The sequence below is a fragment of the Pseudophryne corroboree genome, chromosome 8, assembly GCF_028390025.1.
Source record: "Pseudophryne corroboree isolate aPseCor3 chromosome 8, aPseCor3.hap2, whole genome shotgun sequence".
In the NCBI taxonomy this organism is placed as follows: domain Eukaryota; kingdom Metazoa; phylum Chordata; class Amphibia; order Anura; family Myobatrachidae; genus Pseudophryne; species Pseudophryne corroboree.
The window spans coordinates 488,077,365-488,097,236 of NC_086451.1; the positions used below are offsets into that span (position 1 = coordinate 488,077,365).

A 19,872-nucleotide genomic window follows, 5' to 3' on the forward strand; every position below is an offset into this window, starting at 1 on the left:
GAGCGTCCTGCCATCTGTACCCCCCCATACAGAGCATCGCCGGGTACCCGCTGCCTTATCCCTGTACATATAGCATGTCTATATCTCCATGCCGGGAGCGTCCTGCCATCTGTACCCCCCATACAGAGCATTCCCGGGTACTCGCTGCCTTATCCCTGTACATATAGGATCTCTATATCTCCATGCCGGGAGTGTCCTGCCATCTGTACCCCCCATACAGAGCATCGCCGGGTACCCGCTGCCTTATCCCTGTACATATAGGATCTCTATATCTCCATGCCGGGAGTGTCCTGCCATCTGTCCCCCCCTTACAGAGCATCGCCGGGTACCCGCTGCCTTATTCCTGTACATATAGGATCTCTATATCTCCATGCCGGGAGCGTCCTGCCATCTGTACCCCCCATACAGAGCATCGCCGGGTACCCGCTGCCTTATCCCTGTACATATAGGATCTCTATATCTCCATGCCGGGAGTGTCCTGCCATCTGTACCCCCCATACAGAGCATTGCCGGGTACCCGCTGCCTTATCCCTGTACATATAGGATCTCTATATCTCCATACCGGGAGTGTCCTGCCATCTGTCCCCCCCATACAGAGCATCTTCGGGTACCCGCTGCCTTATCCCTGTACATATAGGATCTCTCTATCTCCATGCCGGGAGTGTCCTGCCATCTGTACCCCCCATACAGAGCATCGCCGGGTACCCGCTGCCTTATCCCTGTACATATAGGATCTCTATATCTCCATGCCGGGAGTGTCCTGCCATCTGTCCCCCCCATACAGAGCATCGCCGGGTACCCGCTGCCTTATCCCTGTACATATAGGATCTCTATATCTCCATGCCGGGAGTGTCCTGCCATCTGTCCCCCCCCCATACAGAGCATTGCCGGGTACCCGCTGCCTTATCCCTGTACATATAGGATCTCTATATCTCCATGCCGGGAGTGTCCTGCCATCTGTCCCCCCCCATACAGAGCATCGCCGGGTACCCGCTGCCTTATCCCTGTACATATAGGATCTCTATATCTCCATGCCGGGAGTGTCCTGCCATCTGTACCCCCCATACAGAGCATCGCCGGGTACCCGCTGCCTTATCCCTGTACATATAGGATCTCTATATCTCCATGCCGGGAGCGTCCTGCCATCTGTCCCCCCCATACAGAGCATCGCCGGGTACCCGCTGCCTTATTCCTGTACATATAGGATCTCTATATCTCCATGCCGGGAGCGTCCTGCCATCTGTACCCCCCATACAGAGCATCGCCGGGTACCCGCTGCCTTATCTCTGTACATATAGGATGTCTATATCTCCATGCCGGGAGAGTCCTGCCATCTGTACCCCCATACAGAGCATCGCCGGGTACCCGCTGCCTTATCCCTGTACATATAGGATCTCTCTCTCCATGCCGGGAGCGTCCTGCCATCTGTACCCCCCATACAGAGCATCGCCGGGTACCCGCTGCCTTATCCCTGTACATATAGGATCTCTATATCTCCATGCCGGGAGTGTCCTGCCATCTGTACCCCCCATACAGAGCATCGCCGGGTACCCGCTGCCTTATCCCTGTACATATAGGATCTCTATATCTCCATGCCGGGAGTGTCCTGCCATCTGTACCCCCCATACAGAGCATCGCCGGGTACCCGCTGCTTTATCCCTGTACATATAGGATGTCTATATCTCCATGCCGGGAGTGTCCTGCCATCTGTCCCCCCCATACAGAGCATCGCCGGGTACCCGCTGCCTTATCCCTGTACATATAGGATGTCTATATCTCCATGCCGGGAGTTTTATGCTGTGTGATGTGATGTATGCTGTGTGATGTGATGTATGCTGTGTGATGTATGTTGTATACTGTTTAATGTGTGCTGTATACTGTGTGATTGATGTATAGTGTATGCTGTGCGATGTATATATGCTGTGTGATTGATGTATACTGTGTGATTATGTATTCTGTGTGATGTGTACTGTATACTGTGTGATGTGTGCTGTATTCTGTGTGATTGATGTATAGTGTATGCTGTGCGATGTATATATGCTGTGTGATTGATGTATACTGTGTGATGTGTGATGTGTGCTGTATACTGTGTGATGTGTGCTGTATACTGTGTGATTGATGTATAGTGTATGCTGTGCGATGTATATATGCTGTGTGATGTATACTGTGTGATGTATGCTGTATACTGTGTGATGTGTGCTGTATACTGTGTGATGTGTGCTGTATACTGTGTGATTGATGTATAGTGTATGCTGTGCGATGTATATATGCTGTGTGATGTGATGTATACTGTGTGATTGATGTATACTGTGTGATGTTTGCTGTGTGATGTATGCTGTATACTGTGTGATGTGTGCTGTATACTGTGTGATGTATGATGTATACTGTGTGATTGATGTATGATGTATACTGTGTGATTGATGTATGCTGTGTTCTGTGTGATGTATACTGTGTGATTGATGTATGATGTATACTGTGTGACTGATGTATGATGTATACTGTGTGATGTATACTGTGTGATTGATGTATGATGTATACTGTGTGATTGATGTATGATGTATACTGTGTGATTGATGTATGATGTATACTGTGTGATTGATGTATGATGTATACTGTGTGATGTATGATGTATACTGTGTGATTGATGTATGATGTATACTGTGTGATGTATGATGTAGACTGTGTGATGTATGATGTATACTGTGTGATGTATGATGTATACTGTGTGACTGATGTATGATGTATACTGTGTGACTGATGTAAGATGTATACTGTGTGATGTATGATGTATACTGTGTGATGTATAATGTATACTGTGTGATTGATGTATGATGTATACTGTGTGATGTATGATGTATACTGTGTGATGTATACTGTGTTATTTATGATTTGTGCTGTGTTCTGTGTGATGTATGTATGCTGTGATGTATACTGTGTGATTGCTGTATACTGTGTGATGTATGATGTATACTGTGTGATGTATGATGTATACTGTGTGACTGATGTATGATGTATGCTGTGTGATGTATGATGTATACATTGTGACTGATGTATGATGTATACTGTGTGATGTATGATGTATACTGTGTGACTGATGTATGATGTATACTGTGTGATGTATGCTGTGTGATGTATGCTGTGTGATGTATGATGTATACTGTGTGACTGATGTATGATGTATACTGTGTGATGTATGATGTATACTGTGTGACTGATGTATGATGTATACTGTGTGATGTATGCTGTGTGATGTATGATGTATGCTGTGTGATGTATGATGTATACTGTGTGACTGATGTATGATGTATACTGTGTGATGTATGATGTATACTGTGTGACTGATGTATGATGTATACATTGTGACTGATGTATGATGTATACTGTGTGATGTATGATGTATACTGTGTGATTGATGTATGATGTATACTGTATGATGTATACTGTGTGATGTATGATGTGTACTGTGTGATGTATACTGTGTGACTGATGTATGATGTATGCTGTGTGATGTATGATGTATACTGTGTGATGTATACTGTGTGATGTATACTGTGTGATGTATGATGTATACTGTGTGTATACTGTGTGATTGATGTATGATGTATACTGTGTGATTGATGTGTGATGTATACTGTGTGATTGATGTATGATGTATACTGTGTGATTGACGTATGATGTATACTGTGTGATTGACGTATGATGTATACTGTGTGATGTATGATGTATACTGTGTGATGTATGAGGTATACTGTGATTGATGTATGATGTATAAAGTGTGATGTATGATATATACTGTGTGATTGATGTATGATGTATACTGTGTGATGTATACTGTGTGATTGATGTATGATGTATACTGTGTGATTGATGTATGATGTATACTCTGTGAAGTATGATGTATGCTGTGTGATGTATGATGTATACTGTGTGATGTATGATGTATACTGTGTGATGTATACTGTGTGATGTATACTGTGTGATGTATGATGTATACTGTGTGATGTATACTGTGTGATTGTATGATGTATACTGTGTGATTGATGTATGATGTATACTGTGTTACTGTGTGATTGATGTATGATGTATACTGTGTGATGTATGATGTATACTGTGTGATGTATGATGTCTACTGTGTGATTGATGTATGATATATACTGTGTGATGTATGATATATACTGTGTGATTGATGTATGATGTATACTGTGTGATGTATGATGTATACTGTGTGATTGATGTATGATGTATACTGTGTGATGTATGATGTATACTGTGTGATGTATACTGTGTGATTGATGTATGATGTATACTGTGTGATTGATGTATGATGTATACTGTGTGATGTGTGATGTATGCTGTGTGAAGTATGATGTATACTGTGTGATTGATGTATGATGTATACTGTGTGATGTATGATGTATGCTGTGTGATGTATGATGTATACTGTGTGATTGATGTATGATGTATACTGTGTGATGTATGATGTATACTGTGTGATGTATGATGTCTACTGTGTGACTGATGTATGATGTATACTGTGTGACTGATGTATGATGTATACTGTGTGACTGATGTATGATGTATACTGTGTGATGTATAATGTATACTGTGTGATGTGTGCTGTATACTGTGTGATGTATGATGTATACTGTGTGATGTATGATGTATACTGTGTGATTGATGTATGATGTATACTGTGTGATGTTTGATGTATGCTGTGTGATGTATGATGTATACTGTGTGATGTATGATGTATACTGTGTGATGTATACTGTGTGATGTATGATGTATACTGTGTGACTGATGTATGATGTATACTGTGTGATGTATGATGTATACTGTGTGATGTATGATGTATGCTGTGTGATGTATAATGTATACTGTGTGATGTATAATGTATACTGTGTGACTGATGTATGATGTATACTGTATGATGTATACTGTGTGATGTATGATGTATACTGTGTGATGTATGATGTATACTGTGTGATGTATACTGTGTGACTGATGTATGATGTATACTGTGTGATGTGTGATGTATACTGTGTGATGTATGATGTATGCTGTGTGATGTATGATGTATACTGTGTGATGTATACTGTGTGATGTATGATGTATGCTGTGTGACTGATGTATGATGTATACTGTGTGATGTATGATGTATACTGTGTGATGTATAATGTATACTGTGTGACTGATGTATACTGTGTGACTGATGTATACTGTGTGATGTATGATGTATACTGTGTGATGTATGATGTATACTGTGTGATGTATAATGTATACTGTGTGACTGATGTATGATGTATACTGTGTGATGTATGATGTATGCTGTGTGACTGATGTATGATGTATACTGTGTGATGTATGATGTATACTGTATACTGTGTGATGTATACTGTGTGATGTATACTGTGTGATTGATGTATGATGTATACTGTGTGATTGATGTATGCTGTATACTGTGTGATGTATGATGTATACTGTGTGATTGATGTATGATGTATACTGTGTGATGTATGATGTATACTGTGTGATGTATACTGTGTGATTGATGTATGATGTATACTGTGTGATTGATGTATGATGTATACTGTGTGATGTATGCTGTGTGATGTATGATGTATACTGTGTGATGTATGATGTATACTGTGTGATTGATGTATGATGTATACTGTGTGATGTATGATGTATGCTGTGTGATGTATGATGTATACTGTGTGATTAATGTATGATGTATACTGTGTGATGTATGATATATATACTGTGTGATGTATGATGTATACTGTGTGATTGATGTATGATGTATACTGTGTGATGTATGATGTATACTGTGTGATGTATACTGTGTGATTGATGTATGATGTATACTGTGTGATTGATGTATGATGTATACTGTGTGATGTATGATGTATACTGTGTGATTGATGTATACTGTGTGATTGATGTATGATGTATACTGTGTGATGTATGATGTATACTGTGTGATTGATGTATGATGTATACTGTGTGATGTATGATGTATACTGTGTGATGTATACTGTGTGATTGATGTATGATATATACTGTGTGATGTATGATGTATACTGTGTGATGTATGATGTCTACTGTGTGATTGATGTATGATATATACTGTGTGATGTATGATGTATACTGTGTGATTGATGTATGATGTATACTGTGTGATGTATGATATATACTGTGTGATGTATGATGTATACTGTGTGATTGATGTATGATGTATACTGTGTGATGTATGATGTATACTGTGTGATGTATGATGTATACTGTGTGATGTGATGTATACTGTGATGTATGATGTATACTGTGTGATTGATGTATGATGTATACTGTGTGATGTATGATGTATACTGTATGATGTATACTGTGTGATTGATGTATGATGTATACTGTGTGATGTATGATGTATACTGTGTGATGTATGCTGTGTGATGTATGCTGTGTGATGTATGATGTATACTGTATGATGTATACTGTGTGATGTATGATGTATACTGTATGATGTATACTGTGTGACTGATGTATGATGTATACTGTGTGACTGATGTATGATGTATACTGTGTGATGTATGATGTATACTGTGTGATGTATAATGTATACTGTGTGACTGATGTATGATGTATACTGTGTGATGTATGATGTATACTGTGTGATGTGTGATGTATGATGTATACTGTGTGACTGATGTATGATGTATACTGTGTGACTGATGTATGATGTATACTGTGTGATGTATGATGTATACTGTGTGATGTATGATGTATACTGTGTGATGTATGATGTATACTGTGTGATGTATAATGTATACTGTGTGACTGATGTATGATGTATACTGTGTGATGTATGATGTATACTGTGTGATGTATGATGTATACTGTGTGATGTATGATGTATACTGTGTGATGTATGATGTCTACTGTGTGATTGATGTATGATATTTACTGTGTGATGTATGATGTATACTGTGTGATTGATGTATGATGTATAATGTGTGATGTATGATATATACTGTGTGATGTATGATGTATACTGTGTGATTGATGTATGATGTATACTGTGTGATGTATGATGTATACTGTGTGATGTATGATGTATACTGTGTGATGTAGGATGTATACTGTGTGATGTGATGTATACTGTGATGTATGATGTATACTGTGTGATTGATGTATGATGTATACTGTGTGATGTATGATGTATACTGTGTGATGTATGATGCATACTGTGTGATTGATGTATGATGTATACTGTGTGATGTATGATGTATACTGTGTGATGTATGCTGTGTGATGTATGCTGTGTGATGTATACTGTGTGATGTATACTGTGTGATGTATACTGTGTGATGTATACTGTGTGATGTATGATGTATACTGTGTGATGTATGATGTATACTGTGTGACTGATGTATGATGTATACTGTGTGACTGATGTATGATGTATACTGTGTGACTGATGTATGATGTATACTGTGTGATGTATGATGTACACTGTATGATGTATACTGTGTGATGTATAATGTATACTGTGTGACTGATGTATGATGTATACTGTGTGATGTATGATGTATACTGTGTGATGTATGATGTATACTGTGTGACTGATGTATGATGTATACTGTGTGATGTATGATGTATACTGTGTGATGTATGATGTATACTGTGTGATGTATGATGTATACTGTGTGATGTATGATGTATACTGTGTGATGTATAATGTATACTGTGTGATGTATAATGTATACTGTGTGACTGATGTATGATGTATACTGTGTGATGTATGATGTATACTGTGTGATGTATGATGTATACTGTGTGATGTATGATGTATACTGTGTGATGTATGATGTATACTGTGTGATGTATAATGTATACTGTGTGATGTATGATGTATACTGTGTGATGTATAATGTATACTGTGTGATTGATGTATGATGTATACTGTATGATGTATACTGTGTGATGTATGATGTATACTGTGTGATGTATGATGTCTACTGTGTGATTGATGTATGATATTTACTGTGTGATGTATGATGTATACTGTGTGATTGATGTATGATGTATAATGTGTGATGTATGATATATACTGTGTGATGTATGATGTATACTGTGTGATTGATGTATGATGTATACTGTGTGATGTATGATGTATACTGTGTGATGTATGATGTATACTGTGTGATGTAGGATGTATACTGTGTGATGTGATGTATACTGTGATGTATGATGTATACTGTGTGATTGATGTATGATGTATACTGTGTGATGTATGATGTATACTGTGTGATGTATGATGCATACTGTGTGATTGATGTATGATGTATACTGTGTGATGTATGATGTATACTGTGTGATGTATGCTGTGTGATGTATGCTGTGTGATGTATGATGTATACTGTGTGATGTATACTGTGTGATGTATACTGTGTGATGTATACTGTGTGATGTATACTGTGTGATGTATGATGTATACTGTGTGATGTATGATGTATACTGTGTGACTGATGTATGATGTATACTGTGTGACTGATGTATGATGTATACTGTGTGACTGATGTATGATGTATACTGTGTGATGTATGATGTATACTGTATGATGTATACTGTGTGATGTATAATGTATACTGTGTGACTGATGTATGATGTATACTGTGTGATGTATGATGTATACTGTGTGATGTGTGATGTATGATGTATACTGTGTGATGTATAATGTATACTGTGTGACTGATGTATGATGTATACTGTGTGATGTATGATGTATACTGTGTGATGTATGATGTATGATGTATACTGTGTGATGTATAATGTATACTGTGTGACTGATGTATGATGTATACTGTGTGATGTATGATGTATGCTGTGTGATGTATGATGTATACTGTGTGATGTATGATGTATGCTGTGTGACTGATGTATGATGTATACTGTGTGATGTATGATGTATACTGTGTGATGTATACTGTGTGATTGATGTATGATGTATACTGTGTGATTGATGTATGATGTATACTGTGTGATGTGTGATGTATACTGTGTGATGTATAATGTATACTGTGTGACTGATGTATGATGTATACTGTGTGATGTATGATGTATACTGTGTGATGTATGATGTATACTGTGTGATGTATGATGTATACTGTGTGATGTATAATGTATACTGTGTGATGTATGATGTATACTGTGTGATGTATAATGTATACTGTGTGATTGATGTATGATGTATACTGTGTGATGTATGATGTATACTGTGTGATGTATAATGTATACTGTGTGATGTATGATGTATACTGTGTGATTGATGTATGATGTGTACTGTGTGATGTATGATGTATACTGTGTGATGTATAATGTATACTGTGTGATTGATGTATGATGTATACTGTGTGATGTATGATGTATACTGTGTGATGTATAATGTATACTGTGTGATGTATAATGTATACTGTGTGATTGATGTATGATGTATACTGTGTCATGTATGATGTATACTGTGTGATGTATAATGTATACTGTGTGATGTATGATGTATACTGTGTGATGTATAATGTATACTGTGTGATTGATGTATGATGTATACTGTGTGATGTATGATGTATACTGTGTGATGTATACTGTGTGATGTATGATGTATACTGTGTGATGTATGATGTATACTGTGTGACTGATGTATACTGTGTGACTGATGTATGATGTATACTGTGTGATGTATGATGTATACTGTGTGATGTATAATGTATACTGTGTGACTGATGTATGATGTATACTGTGTGATGTATGATGTATACTGTGTGATGTATGATGTATACTGTGTGATGTATAATGTATACTGTGTGACTGATGTATGATGTATACTGTGTGATGTATGATGTATACTGTGTGATGTATGATGTATACTGTGTGATGTATGATGTATACTGTGTGATGTATAATGTATACTGTGTGACTGATGTATGATGTATACTGTGTGATGTATGATGTATACTGTGTGATGTATGATGTATACTGTGTGATGTATAATGTATACTGTGTGACTGATGTATGATGTATACTGTGTGATGTATGATGTATACTGTGTGATGTATGATGTATACTGTGTGATGTATGATGTATACTGTGTGATGTATAATGTATACTGTGTGACTGATGTATGATGTATACTGTGTGATGTGTTATGTATAATGTATACTGTGTGATGTGTGATGTATGATGTATACTGTGTGATGTATAATGTATACTGTGTGACTGATGTATGATGTATACTGTGTGATGTATGATGTATACTGTGTGATGTATGATGTATACTGTGTGATGTATGATGTATACTGTGTGATGTATGATGTATACTGTGTGATGTATAATGTATACTGTGTGACTGATGTATGATGTATACTGTGTGATGTGTTATGTATGATGTATACTGTGTGATGTGTGATGTATGATGTATACTGTGTGATGTATAATGTATACTGTGTGACTGATGTATGATGTATACTGTGTGATGTGTTATGTATGATGTATACTGTGTGATGTGTGATGTATGATGTATACTGTGTGATGTATAATGTATACTGTGTGACTGATGTATGATGTATACTGTGTGATGTATGATGTATACTGTGTGATGTATGATGTATACTGTGTGATGTATGATGTATACTGTGTGATGTATGATGTATGCTGTGTGATGTATGATGTATACTGTGTGATGTATGATGTATGCTGTGTGACTGATGTATGATGTATACTGTGTGATGTATGATGTATACTGTGTGATGTATACTGTGTGATTGATGTATACTGTGTGATTGATGTATGATGTATACTGTGTGATGTATGATGTATGCTGTGTGATGTATGATGTATACTGTGTGATGTATTATGTATACTGTGTGATGTATGATGTCTACTGTGTGATTGATGTATGATATATACTGTGTGATGTATGATGTATACTGTGTGATTGATGTATGATGTATACTGTGTGATGTATGATAGATGTATACTGTGTGATTGATGTATGATGTATACTGTGTGATGTATGATGTATACTGTGTGATGTATGATGTATACTGTGTGATGTATGATGTATACTGTGTGACTGATGTATACTGTGTGACTGATGTATGATGTATACTGTGTGACTGATGTATAATGTATACTGTGTGATGTGTGCTGTATACTGTGTGATCTGTGATGTATACTGTGTGATGTATACTGTGATGTATACTGTGTGATTGATGTATGATGTATACTGTGTGATGTATGATGTATACTGTGTGATGTATGATGTATACTGTGTGATTGATGTATGATGTATACTGTGTGATGTATGATGTATACTGTGTGATGTATGATGTATACTGTGTGATTGATGTATGATGTATACTGTGTGATGTATGATGTATACTGTGTGATGTATGCGGTGTGATGTATAATGTATACTGTGTGATGTGTGATGTATACTGTGTGATGTATGATGTATACTGTGTGATGTATGATGTATACTGTGTGACTGATGTATGATGTATACTGTGTGACTGATGTATGATGTATACTGTGTGATGTATGATGTATACTGTGTGATGTATGATGTATACTGTGTGATGTATGATTTATACTGTGTGATGTATGATGTATACTGTGTGATGTATGATGTATACTGTGTGATGTATGATTTATACTGTGTGATGTATGATGTATACTGTGTGATGTATGATTTTATACTGTGTGATGTATGATGTATACTGTGTGATGTATGATGTATACTGTGTGATGTATGATGTATACTGTGTGATGTATGATTTATACTGTGTGATGTATGATGTATACTGTGTGATGTATGATGTATACTGTGTGATGTATGATGTATACTGTGTGACTGATGTATGATGTATACTGTGTGACTGATGTATGATGTATACTGTGTGACTGATGTATGATGTATACTGTGTGACTGATGTATGATGTATACTGTGTGATGTATGATGTATACTGTGTGATGTATGATGTATACTGTGTGATGTATGATGTATACTGTATGATGTATACTGTGTGATGTATGATTTATACTGTGTGATGTATGATGTATACTGTGTGATGTATGATGTATACTGTGTGATGTATGATGTATACTGTGTGATGTATAATAATAATAATAATTTTATTTATATAGCGCTCTTTCTCCAATAGGACTCAAGGCGCTTAACAGATACACAGCATAATATAGTACAGAAAAATAATGAAGTACATTTTTCATAAAATACAGAAGCATGAAGATACTAAAAGAGATACTATGGAAATGCTTGAGTAAACAGGAAAGTCTTGAGTCTACTTTTGAAGGATTCTATAGTTGGGGCCTCTCGCACTGTGCTGGGAAGTGAGTTCCATAGAGTCGGAGCCGCATGACTAAAAGCTCGACCCCCAGATGAATTACGGTAGATTCTAGGTACTGCTAAAAGTCCTTCATCTACAGATCGCAGTAATCGAGTGGGGCAGTATGGGATCAGAAGCTGTTTCAGGTACCTTGGGCCTTGGTCATGTAATGCTTTGAAACTCAGTAAGCCAATCTTGAAGAGGATTCGCCATCTTACAGGCAGCCAGTGAAGGGAGTAGAGGATGGGTGTTATGTGGCTGGAACGGGGCTGGTTGGGTAACAGCCTGGCAGCTGTGTTTTGCACCAGCTGTAAGCGTTGCAATTCTTTTGCTGGTAGACCAAGGTAGAGGGCATTACAGTAGTCTAATCGAGATGATACAAATGCATGTATGACTTTTGGCATATCATCTGAGGGAATTAAGTGCTTGATTCTGGCTATGTTCCTCAGGTGAAAGAATGAGGATTTGATTGTGGCTGATATCTGATGTTTAAGTGTCAAGCCATCATCCAGGACAACGCCAAGATTCCGCACACGATCACTGGTCTGTAATTCTGAATCCCCGAGTGTAAGTCCAGTTGGTTGGCTATGCTGCAGTCTTGTCCTTTGATGTTGCGGTCGTATTATAAGGACCTCTGTTTTATCCGGGTTCAGTCGTAGCCAGCTGGCGCTCATCCACTCCTGTAGATCAGCTAGACAGCCATTTAGGGTTGCTATTGGGTTATCAGTGCCCGGAGCAAAGGACAAGTACAGTTGTGTATCATCTGCATAGCAGTGGTAGACCAGGCCATGGCGCCTGATTATTTCACCCAGCGGGAGCATGTACACTGCAAAAAGCATGGGGGATAGTATAGAACCTTGTGGGACACCACATGGCAATGGCACTGGTGGTGATGAGTATAATCCAGATGATACTCTCTGTGACCTGCCTGTGAGAAATGATTTGAACCAGTTTAGGACTGTGCCATCCAGACCACAGAAGTGTATCAGTCGCTCAATCAGAAGCCCGTGGTCCACGGTATCAAATGCTGCCGAGAGATCCAGAAGGATTAATATTGAACAGTCACCTCTGTCTTTTGCCATCAGAAGATCATTTAACACACACACCAGGGCTGTTTCAGTGCTATGTCTTCTCCTGAATCCTGATTGAAATGGATCATAAATATCATGGGTTGTCAGGCGAGTTTCCAGTTGATTTGCAACCACTTTCTCAATAACCTTTCCTAGGAAAGGAAGGTTTGATACCGGTCTGTAGTTGGACATGCAGTCGGGATCTAAATTAGGTTTTTTAAGAAGTGGTCTAACAATTGCTTCCTTTAGGGGTCCAGGAAAAATGCCTGTCTGCAAAGAGCATTGAACAATTTTTGCAAAGACAGGACCGATTATATCCGTACAACCTATTAGAAGCTTGGTTGAGGCTGGGTCCTGACCACAGGTGGTGGGACGCAAAATCCGAGCAATTTCAGCAGTGTCCTTTACATCCACTGGGTCAAAGCTGGTCCATGAAGGCAGGTAGCTTATATTGGCAGGCTTTGTAGTTTGGCTCTCCTTTGATGGCACTGTGGATATTCCAGCCCGGATGGTGGATATTTTATCTGCAAAGAAGTTTGATGTATACTGTGTGATGTATGATGTATACTGTGTGATGTATGATTTATACTGTGTGATGTATGATGTATACTGTGTGATGTATGATTTTATACTGTGTGATGTATGATGTATACTGTGTGATGTATGATGTATACTGTGTGATGTATGATTTATACTGTGTGATGTATGATGTATACTGTGTGATGTATGATGTATACTGTGTGATGTATGATGTATACTGTGTGACTGATGTATGATGTATACTGTGTGACTGATGTATGATGTATACTGTGTGACTGATGTATGATGTATACTGTGTGACTGATGTATGATGTATACTGTGTGATGTATGATGTATACTGTGTGATGTATGATGTATACTGTGTGATGTATGATGTATACTGTGTGACTGATGTATGATGTATACTGTGTGACTGATGTATGATGTATACTGTGTGACTGATGTATGATGTATACTGTGTGACTGATGTATGATGTATACTGTGTGACTGATGTATGATGTATACTGTGTGATGTATGATGTATACTGTGTGATGTATGATGTATACTGTGTGATGTATGATGTATACTGTGTGATGTATGATGTATACTGTGTGATGTATGATTTATACTGTGTGATGTATGATGTATACTGTGTGATGTATGATGTATACTGTGTGATGTATGATGTATACTGTGTGATGTATGATGTATACTGTGTGATGTATGATGTATACTGTGTGATGTATGATGTATACTGTGTGATGTATGCTGTGTGATGTATAATGTATACTGCGTGATGTATGATGTATACTGTGTGACTGATGTATGATGTATACTGTGTGATGTATGATGTATACTGTGTGATGTGTGATGTATGATGTATACTGTGTGATGTATGATGTATGCTGTGTGATGTATAATGTATACTGTGTGATGTATAATGTATACTGTGTGACTGATGTATGATGTATACTGTGTGATGTATGATGTATACTGTGTGATGTATAATGTATACTGTGTGACTGATGTATGATGTATACTGTGTGATGTATGATGTATACTGTGTGATGTATGATGTATACTGTGTGATGTATGATGTATACTGTGTGTATGATGTATACTGTGTGATGTATAATGTATACTGTGTGATTGATGTATGATGTATACTGTGTGATGTATGATGTATACTGTGTGATGTATAATGTATACTGTGTGACTGATGTATGATGTATACTGTGTGATGTATGATGTATACTGTGTGATGTATGATGTATGCTGTGTGACTGATGTATGATGTATACTGTGTGATTGATGTATGATGTATACTGTGTGATGTATGATGTATACTGTGTGACTGATGTATGATGTATACTGTGTGATGTATGATGTATACTGTGTGATGTATGATGTATACTGTGTGATTGATGTATGATGTATGCTGTGTGACTGATGTATGATGTATACTGTGTGATGTATGATGTATACAGTGTGATGTATACTGTGTGATGTATGATGTATACTGTGTGATGTGTGATGTATGATGTGTGCTGTGTGATGTATACTGTGTTCTGTGTGATGTGTGCTGTGTGATGTATACTGTGTTCTGTGTGATGTGTGCTGTGTGATGTATGATGTATACTGTGTGATGTGTGCTGTGTGATGTATACTGTGTTCTGTGTGATGTGTGATGTATGATGTATACTGTGTGATGTGTGCTGTATGATGTATACTGTGTGAAGTGTGCTGTATGATGTATACTGTGTGTATGATGTGTGATGTATACTGTGTTCTGTGTGATGTGTGCTGTGTGATGTGTGCTGTGTGATGTATGATGTATACTGTGTGCTGTGTGATGTATGATGTATACTGTGTGCTGTGTGATGTATACTGTGTTCTGTGTGCTGTGTGATGTATGATGTATACTGTGTGATTGATGTATGATGTATACTGTGTGATGTATGATGTATGCTGTGTGATGTATGATGTATACTGTGTGATGTATGATGTCTGTGTGATTGATGTATGATATATACTGTGTGATGTATGATGTATACTGTGTGATTGATGTATGATGTATACTGTGTGATGTATGATATATACGGTGTGATGTATGATGTATACTGTGTGATTGATGTATGATGTATACTGTGTGATGTATGATGTATACTGTGTGATGTATGATGTATACTGTGTGATGTATGATGTATACTGTGTGATGTATGATGTATACTGTGTGACTGATGTATGATGTATACTGTGTGACTGATGTATGATGTATACTGTGTGACTGATGTATGATGTATACTGTGTGACTGATGTATGATGTATACTGTGTGATGTATAATGTATACTGTGTGATGTGTGCTGTATACTGTGTGATGTATACTGTGATGTATGATGTATACTGTGTGATTGATGTATGATGTATACTGTGTGATGTATGATGTATACTGTGTGATGTATGATGTATACTGTGTGATGTATGCGGTGTGATGTATAATGTATACTGTGTGATGTATGATGTATACTGTGTGATGTATACTGTGTGATGTATGATGTATACTGTGTGATGTATGATGTATACTGTGTGACTGATGTATGATGTATACTGTGTGACTGATGTATGATGTATACTGTGTGATGTATGATGTATACTGTGTGATGTATGATGTATACTGTGTGATGTATGATGTATACTGTGTGATGTATGATTTATACTGTGTGATGTATGATGTATACTGTGTGATGTATGATGTATACTGTGTGATGTATGATGTATACTGTGTGATGTATGATGTATACTGTGTGATGTATGATGTATGCTGTGTGACTGATGTATGATGTATACTGTGTGATTGATGTATGATGTATACTGTGTGATGTATGATGTATACTGTGTGACTGATGTATGATGTATACTGTGTGATGTATGATGTATACTGTGTGATGTATGATGTATACTGTGTGATTGATGTATGATGTATGCTGTGTGACTGATGTATGATGTATACTGTGTGATGTATGATGTATACAGTGTGATGTATACTGTGTGATGTATGATGTATACTGTGTGATGTGTGATGTATGATGTGTGCTGTGTGATGTATACTGTGTTCTGTGTGATGTGTGCTGTGTGATGTATACTGTGTTCTGTGTGATGTGTGCTGTGTGATGTATGATGTATACTGTGTGATGTGTGCTGTGTGATGTATACTGTGTTCTGTGTGATGTGTGATGTATGATGTATACTGTGTGATGTGTGCTGTATGATGTATACTGTGTGAAGTGTGCTGTATGATGTATACTGTGTGTATGATGTGTGATGTATACTGTGTTCTGTGTGATGTGTGCTGTGTGATGTGTGCTGTGTGATGTATGATGTATACTGTGTGCTGTGTGATGTATGATGTATACTGTGTGCTGTGTGATGTATACTGTGTTCTGTGTGCTGTGTGATGTATGATGTATACTGTGTGATTGATGTATGATGTATACTGTGTGATGTATGATGTATGCTGTGTGATGTATGATGTATACTGTGTGATGTATGATGTCTACTGTGTGATTGATGTATGATATATACTGTGTGATGTATGATGTATACTGTGTGATTGATGTATGATGTATACTGTGTGATGTATGATATATACGGTGTGATGTATGATGTATACTGTGTGATTGATGTATGATGTATACTGTGTGATGTATGATGTATACTGTGTGATGTATGATGTATACTGTGTGATGTATGATGTATACTGTGTGATGTATGATGTATACTGTGTGACTGATGTATGATGTATACTGTGTGACTGATGTATGATGTATACTGTGTGACTGATGTATGATGTATACTGTGTGACTGATGTATGATGTATACTGTGTGATGTATAATGTATACTGTGTGATGTGTGCTGTATACTGTGTGATGTATACTGTGATGTATGATGTATACTGTGTGATTGATGTATGATGTATACTGTGTGATGTATGATGTATACTGTGTGATGTATGATGTATACTGTGTGATGTATGCGGTGTGATGTATAATGTATACTGTGTGATGTATGATGTATACTGTGTGATGTATACTGTGTGATGTATGATGTATACTGTGTGATGTATGATGTATACTGTGTGACTGATGTATGATGTATACTGTGTGACTGATGTATGATGTATACTGTGTGATGTATGATGTATACTGTGTGATGTATGATGTATACTGTGTGATGTATGATGTATACTGTGTGATGTATGATTTATACTGTGTGATGTATGATGTATACTGTGTGATGTATGATGTATACTGTGTGATGTATGATTTATACTGTGTGATGTATGATGTATACTGTGTGATGTATGATGTATACTGTGTGATGTATGATTTATACTGTGTGATGTATGATGTATACTGTGTGATGTATGATGTATACTGTGTGATGTATGATTTATACTGTGTGATGTATGATGTATACTGTGTGATGTATGATGTATACTGTGTGATGTATACTGTGTGACTGATGTATGATGTATACTGTGTGACTGATGTATGATGTATACTGTGTGACTGATGTATGATGTATACTGTGTGACTGATGTATGATGTATACTGTGTGATGTATGATGTATACTGTGTGATGTATGATGTATACTGTGTGATGTATGATGTATACTGTATGATGTATACTGTGTGATGTATGATGTATACTGTGTGATGTATGATGTATACTGTGTGATGTATGATGTATACTGTGTGACTGATGTATGATGTATACTGTGTGATGTATGATGTATACTGTGTGATGTATGATGTATACTGTGTGATGTATGATGTATACTGTGTGATGTATGATGTATGCTGTGTGATGTATAATGTATACTGTGTGATGTATGATGTATACTGTGTGACTGATGTATACTGTGTGAGGTATGATGTATACTGTGTGATGTATGATGTATGCTGTGTGATGTATGCTGTGTGATGTATAATGTATACTGTGTGATGTATAATGTATACTGTGTGACTGATGTATGATGTATACTGTGTGATGTATAATGTATACTGTGTGACTGATGTATGATGTATACTGTGTGATGTATGATGTATACTGTGTGATGTATGATGTATACTGTGTGATGTATGATGTATACTGTGTGACTGATGTATGATGTATACTGTGTGATGTATAATGTATACTGTGTGACTGATGTATGATGTATACTGTGTGATGTATGATGTATACTGTGTGATGTATGATGTATACTGTGTGTTGTATAATGTATACTGTGTGATTGATGTATGATGTATACTGTGTGATGTATAATGTATACTGTGTGACTGATGTATGATGTATACTGTGTGATGTATGATGTATACTGTGTGATGTATGATGTATGCTGTGTGACTGATGTATGATGTATACTGTGTGATTGATGTATGATGTATACTGTGTGATGTATGATGTATACTGTGTGACTGATGTATGATGTATACTGTGTGATGTATGATTTATACTGTGTGATGTATGATGTATACTGTGTGATTGATGTATGATGTATGCTGTGTGACTGATGTATGATGTATACTGTGTGATGTATGATGTATACAGTGTGATGTATACTGTGTGATGTATGATGTATACTGTGTGATGTATACTGTGTGATGTATGATGTATACTGTGTGATGTATGATGTGTGCTGTGTGGTGTATACTGTGTTCTGTGTGATGTGTGCTGTGTGATGTATACTGTGTTCTGTGTGATGTGTGCTGTGTGATGTATGATGTATACTGTGTGATGTGTGATGTATACTGTGTGATGTGTGCTGTGTGATGTATACTGTGTGATGTGTGCTGTATGATGTATACTGTGTGAAGTGT

General features: G+C 37.2%; 1 protein-coding gene across 3 annotated transcripts in view; it reads left to right on the top strand.

Moving 5' to 3' along the window:
- EML2 (EMAP like 2) overlaps positions 1-19,872 on the top strand; it is a 200,719-nt gene that overhangs the window by 173,860 nt on the left and 6,987 nt on the right. The window lies entirely within an intron of this gene.